The sequence below is a fragment of the Rhinolophus sinicus genome, linkage group LG14 (genome assembly GCF_036562045.2).
Source record: "Rhinolophus sinicus isolate RSC01 linkage group LG14, ASM3656204v1, whole genome shotgun sequence".
Taxonomy (NCBI): Eukaryota; Metazoa; Chordata; class Mammalia; order Chiroptera; family Rhinolophidae; genus Rhinolophus; species Rhinolophus sinicus.
This window is the reverse complement of record NC_133763.1, coordinates 44,423,187-44,429,526: the sequence shown is the minus strand read 5'-3', so window position 1 is coordinate 44,429,526 and position 6,340 is coordinate 44,423,187. Positions and strand designations below refer to the sequence as shown.

At 48.6% G+C, this 6,340-nt stretch overlaps 1 long non-coding RNA gene across 1 annotated transcript; it reads left to right on the top strand.

The window, feature by feature from the left end:
• Window positions 1-553: 553 nt before the first annotated feature.
• On the top strand, window positions 554-4,496 carry LOC141568547 (uncharacterized). Its single transcript, XR_012491691.1, has 3 exons — window positions 554-1,282; window positions 2,094-2,243; window positions 2,534-4,496. It is a non-coding gene; the product is annotated as an uncharacterized LOC141568547 (long non-coding RNA).
• Window positions 4,497-6,340: the final 1,844 nt, after the last annotated feature.

Here is a 6,340-nt window from a genome sequence, read left to right as displayed (position 1 = left end):
CGGCCCATCAGTGGATACTGAAACCAATGTAATGGGTCGTGACGAGCCCCTCCCTCCCCCCCAAAAAGAAATAAACTAGATTAGAAAATCTAGGGCGCCATTTGTAGAGTATTTTTTTCAGGAAATTTATTTTCCGTGTGTGTGTGTGTGTGTGTGTGTGTGTGTGTGTGTGTGTGTGTGAGTCTACTGGGTCATGCTGTAAAATGTCTTTCTATGGGTAGTAGTCAAAAAATTTGTCAACTACTACTCTCAAGCGTGTGGGAGAATGAGGTCTGGGGGTTGTTTATTAAGCCCACCACAAGGCATAAGAGAGAAGGGAGAGCTCTTAGATCCAAGAGAGTCAGGACTAGGGGGAGGGACTCTAAGTGGAAGGCGCTGGAACCTTCGTTACTCCACCACAGGCCCCACCTACAGCTCAGGTTATTGTATCAGCCTTTTCTGCCTCCTTGTAGGGATTTGCAGTAAAAATAAACACACACCAACGCTTTAAGTAATAAGGCCTTGTGTGTTTGTCGGCAGCAAGGAGATGGGATGACTGTATCTTACGGCCAATGTTATGGGGGCAAAAGCCCCAAGAAATGGAGCGGGAGGTGGCAGCATCAACACGACCAGGATAACTGAAGCAGGAGAGCCTGGGCCTGAGAAGAGGCCCTCTGATCCGGGTGTCTTCTTCTGCCCTCAGCACAGAGTCGGAACTCTTTAGCTGGCCCTCAGCCCCTCTCCAGCATTTCTCATCACTCCTTCCAGGGACTCTGGAGTCCAGACATCCTGAATGACTTGCATTTCCCAGAATATCACAACCTTTTTCTTATGGCTTCAAATGTTTTACATGGACTTTCCTCTCCTTGGAACATCCACTGGGCCTTGCCCTCCTTGCCTCATCTTAGAAGTCGCTGCTGCCTGCAAACACGGGGCCTGGCTGTCTCTCTGCAGCATGGCTGCCAGGGTGCGCGTTTCTGTGTGTAGCTGCCTGCCACCCCTCTAAGACTGAGCTCCTGAGGCAGGAACTAAGCCACGTGCACATCTGTAGTCCCACTGCCTACACCACAGCCGGGACACCGAGTCATGCCTGATTTATTTCGTATTAAATGAGTAGGTGAAGAAAAGGGCGACCGTTCTCCTGAAGTCCAATTCTGTTTGCTCTGTATCAGGAATTTCCAGGAATTTGAGCTATGCGAGGGTCAGGGAGAAGCAGGAAATGCAAGTCCAAGGACAGAGGTGAGTCAGAGAGGCCCAGAAACAACACCAAGTCAGAAGCTGTCTCTGCCAGAGTCGCAGACAGGTGAGTGGGGCTGTAGAACAGGTTGTGGCTGTACCTCTTTCTTTATTGCCCTGGCTGTGCGTGGGCGATGGGGCCCCAGCTCCTGTCCCCAGGGCACCTTAAAGGAATGTCAGGACCTGTGATTCCAGGTTCAAAGGTGGGAAAGTACAAGGTGTGTTTGGGGCGTGGGAAAGAGCAGTGACTGAAGCAGTGTCCCCAGAGAGCAAATGGAGAAGGTGGAGGGGCAGGTGTGTGTGGCAGGGGTGGGGGGGGGGGCCTGGAAGGCTAGCTGGGATAGATTTTATGTGCAGACATGAGAGACCACCACAGGGGGAGGTGACTACAGCCACCGCCCTACATGGTTATATGCAAATTTGGGTATGTTTTTCTAAAAAGAAGACCATAGCTTTCATCAGATTCTCAAAAATGTTGTGACCACAAATAATAAACAAACACTGTTCGAGGCTGTTGAGCAGGTTTCCGGAATATCACTCTGGCAACGGTGTGCCTGGCAGAACGGAGTTTCCCTAGTGTTCCTGGTGGAAAAACATGCTCCATGGCAAGACAGTGGGTAAATATTTGAGGTCTGACATTTGGTTGCCTAATAAGATTGCCTGCCTCTCCACATACGAGTTAGAATTTTCATTTTCTAACAGAGGTAGCCCTCCAACATAAGATACATACCTGTTGCGTTCAGGGGGACCTCGCTGCCCAGCTGTGCACTCTCAGCTGTCTCCAGCAGGGATACTCTTTCCTTCTTCCTCACCTCAAGGCTGACTTTGACTCTGCCAGGGGCTCCCAGCCTTAGGTCCAGCTTCTTATCTCACTCCAGGCTGGCTCCGTGCTGAGTCATTCATTGGTTCATTCAACACACATGTTTTTGAGTGCTGACTGAGCTAAGCATCGTGCTAGGTGGTGAGCAGTCCTACTTCTTGACCTCAAGTAAACCACAGTGCAGTGAGGAAGACGGATGGGAAGTCAGGTAATTACAGCGCGTAGCGAAGGTAACAAGGGTGGGTACCACTCCAGCACAGCAGAGGGGGACGAGCTGGCCTGGGCCATTGGAGGCAAGACTAATAATGACACCAAGCGTAGAGGGGAAGGCCTCCAAGGTGAGGCCTCATCGTCTCTCCATGCCAAAATGCCTAGCAGCCCCACTGAATTTGATTTTCTTCAACTATGCAGTTGAATCTCATTTCAGCCCTCTGTATAGTCTAAGACTGACCACTATTGGCTTTTGCATGTTTGTTTTTTTTCTCCTTTTCCTTATAGGCTCTAGGAGGTGGAAGGAGAAAGGAGCTGGCCTAAGGAGAAACTCGAAATGTAGTCAAGTGCTTTGCTTTTGAGAATGAAGACCTTTGCCTCCCTTCACCCCAGGGAGGTCCAGTCTGCGGATGCCTCTTCTCCCACTCACACCTCTGCGACATCCGTGCCTGGATGTCCTGGCTCCCCAAGGGGAGTCCCAGGGGGCTGCCCTTCCCTTTTCTGTCCTGTCCCTTGATGCTGTGCCCACAACCACGACTGCACCAACCGTCCTTGGTGTGCCAGGCTTACCGGAATGGTTGGGGATAGAAGGGGGGATTTGTGACATCAGAGGGGGAAAACACGTAAACTGTCCATGTCATATGATTCTCCTCCTGATCCAGGCATAACGCATGGGACAATTCCACCCTTCTCAGGAAGCCCCCACAGAGGCTCTGGAACGTCTCATCTTGCCCTCCCCAACTCAGTTCCCCCTCTTCTAGGCCCACAGAACAACTATCCACCCCTCCCCTTTAGGGGGGCTCTCTCCTTCCCCACAGGCTTGGTTTCGCCCCAGAACGCCTCCTCCTCTCCCTGGATGGATGTGGTAACTCCTGGCCATGTAGTTCATTCTGCTACACTAATTCCAGGGATGACGGTGGGGCTCTGGGGGCTGGGGTGTGAGTGCAGACCTCAGCAGGAAGCCCGGCTGGGTCAGAACGATTCTTCCTGTTATTCTACTGGGTGACCATTAGTCAGACACAAATACATCTCCTAGAGACAAACTAATTCTCGAAATGGTACAGTCTAGATCCACATTAAGGGGACATCCGTGCTCTAAGCGTAACCTAATCTGCACGGAGCCCCGCCCACAATGGATGGTCAGCGATCTGTGCAGAGCAGTGCCGCTCCTGCGTTGGTCCCCCTCCCGACCCGGCTTCTAGGCGGAACCCCAGGGCCTACAGAAATCAAAATCCTCCTTCCTATATTTTGTGATAATACTAATTCTCCTCCAGAAGATAAGAAAAACACATGGGATGCATGCAACGCATAAGAAACCTTAAGTAGAGCTAAGCAGCCAATCACTTGCGAGCTATGAGCAAAACTCATAAGATGTGCTAAAACAGTGAGTTAGCAACCTGTCAACATGGCATGAAGAGGAGTGTTCCTCGTAGAGAGAAAGGATGGAGCGACCAAGTCATAAGGTACAAAGCATGTCACTTCCATGCCGACTGCCAACTCACCCCCTAATTAGCCACGTTGAAGACCCCTCTGTTGGTCCCACTTCTGCCTCATGTGTGCTCTGCCCTTGAAATGCAGATCAAACCCATGGCCTAGAGCAGGCTGATCAGATTGGCCCGGTGCTTTGCCTGTGTCTCTGAAAGAGCATGTGTGTGTTGGCTTCAGGCTGAGGCTCATTTTCAGCCATATATTAGTTAGGGTTCTCGAGAGAAGCAGAACTGAGGAAGACGAGAGAGAGAGAGAGAGAGAGAGAGAGAGAGAGATATTTATTTTAAAGAATTGGCTCCTGTGATTATAAAGGCTGGCAAGTCCAAAATCTGCAGAGTATGCCAGCAGGCTGGAGACTGAGGAGAAAGTTGTAGATTGAGTCTGAAGGCAGTCTGCTGGCAGAATTCCTTCTCTCTTGGGGGAGATCAGTCATTTTCTTAAGGTCTTCAACTGATTGGATGAGGCCCACCCCCGTTATGGAGTGTAATCTGCTTTTCTTAACGTCTGCTGATTTAATCCCCTCCAAAACATGCCTTCACAGAAATAGCTACAATGGTGTTTGACCAAATATCTGCGCACCATGGCCTAGCCAAGTTGACACATAAAATTAACTATCACAAACCTCAACTCTGCTCTCGTAGTCTCCCCATCATTGGGCAAAGGTGATGTAGCTGAGACAGAGACCGAAGTATGAGCACTGCTCAACCCAGGAATCAGACAGTATAGTTCTTTCACCCACTTGCACCCTATCCTAAGTGTGTTGACCTGCCTCATTCCCCCCCCCCACCCCACCCCTGGCTTCTTGTTTTCATTTTAAATGGATTTAATAAGCCGTGTTATTGGAGCGTCTTAATTTGATCTGTGAGCCTTTCTCTTCCCTAACCTCTGGGAGAGCTTACCTGGTAGCAGACTTGGAGGGTACCGCAGCATAAGGTAAACTCCTGTACTACAATGGCCAAAGACTTGGCATCAGCTTCGCAGTGAACTTTTCTGCACCTTAGGACACATCCATTCTTATTCTCTGTGGGCATAGCACTGAAGGAGTTAAAGAGGCTTTGTCAGCTGATCTGGGACATAACTAGCAAATACAACACGATTTTCCTATTGGAAATGTACTACAAATTTGAACTAATCTCCTTCAGTGTCCACTTCTTTATAAATTGAGAACTGCGTATACATAAGACCCCCTTTGCCACCCAGCCCCTAGATTCAAATGTGTCCACACCCTGGGGAGGATGTGGGAAAGGGTTCAGTTTTCACCTAGTCTGTCATCTCCCTCCACTAGGGTGCATGCAGTGATTTTGCACCTTGTATCTTAGCTGCCACAACGCCCCAGGGCAGAAGCTGTTGCTTAGTTTTCACACCTTCTCAACGTTCACGCTCAGCCCCCAGTAAATTGTGAATGCAACAAATAGAGTAATTTTCCACTCACACTTTCTCCCTGGAAAGTGGGAGGGGTGGTTGCGAAGGCTGGGTGATGGGGAAAAGTGTGCCCAACTGTGCTCACGGCACCCTCCCCCCACCGCACACCTACACATTCTCAGGTAAGGTGAACGTTAATATCCTCTTGCTTCCTCTCACTGAAATTATTCTACCTGACTTAATCCCCTAGCCTTAGTGGTAGAGGAGGGGTTTCTATCCCTTCGAATGAACATGGCTAACAGGAAAAAGACTCAATTTACTAGAGACTAAATGCCTTGAATGAACAGAACACGTTAGATGATTGTGAACTGTAGCACCAGCGAGGCAAACCTTCCGAGAGTAGCCTGGGACACAGATTCTGGAGAATATTTTTGTATGTCCATATATCTGAGTTAGGTCACAGATTTTCAGCCGTGGATAATTTTGCCCCCCAGGGACTTTTGGCAATGTTTGGAGATATTTTTGGTTTTCATGATTGGTAGGGAGGAGTAGAGGCCAGAGATGCTGCTAAACATCCTACTGTGCAAAGGACAGGCCCCCACAACAAAGAATTATCTGGCCCAAAATGCCAGTGGTAATGAGATTGACAAACCCTAAGTTAGATGGATATGTGTGTCTGTGAACACGATGATATTATCTAAGGAAACATCCAGAGACCATTAGCAAACCTCCTACTTGCAAAGATTAAAATACTTATACAGGCAAGTGACTTCCTTCTGAATTGTATTTCCTTATCATTGGTTGATTATACAGGTTTTTGTACTATGATTTAAGAAATTTTAAGTTTTCCTTAAAGTTTGGTCTCTCACTATCAACCATTTTTTCACAAATAATCCAAATTTTCATTATTCTAGGCAAGTAATTATTGAGGGAACAGGAAAAACTACGAAGTGTATGAGATGAAGTGGCTGGATTATTTACCAACAAAGGGACTGTGGCCGATTACATGTGATGAAAAGGACGGCATCAGTGTCTCCCCATCGACATCCTAACTTTGCATTCCTCCCACTGGCCTACCATCCCTCCAGTTGAATCTGGGAGGGTCCACGACTATGGTACAAGTGACACAATATGACTTCTGAGGCTGGCTCATGCAAAGAACACAGCTTCCTCTTGGTTCTCTTGGAACCTGGCCATCATGCTATGGGGAAGCACAGGCAGCCACCATGAAAATATTCTGGTCAA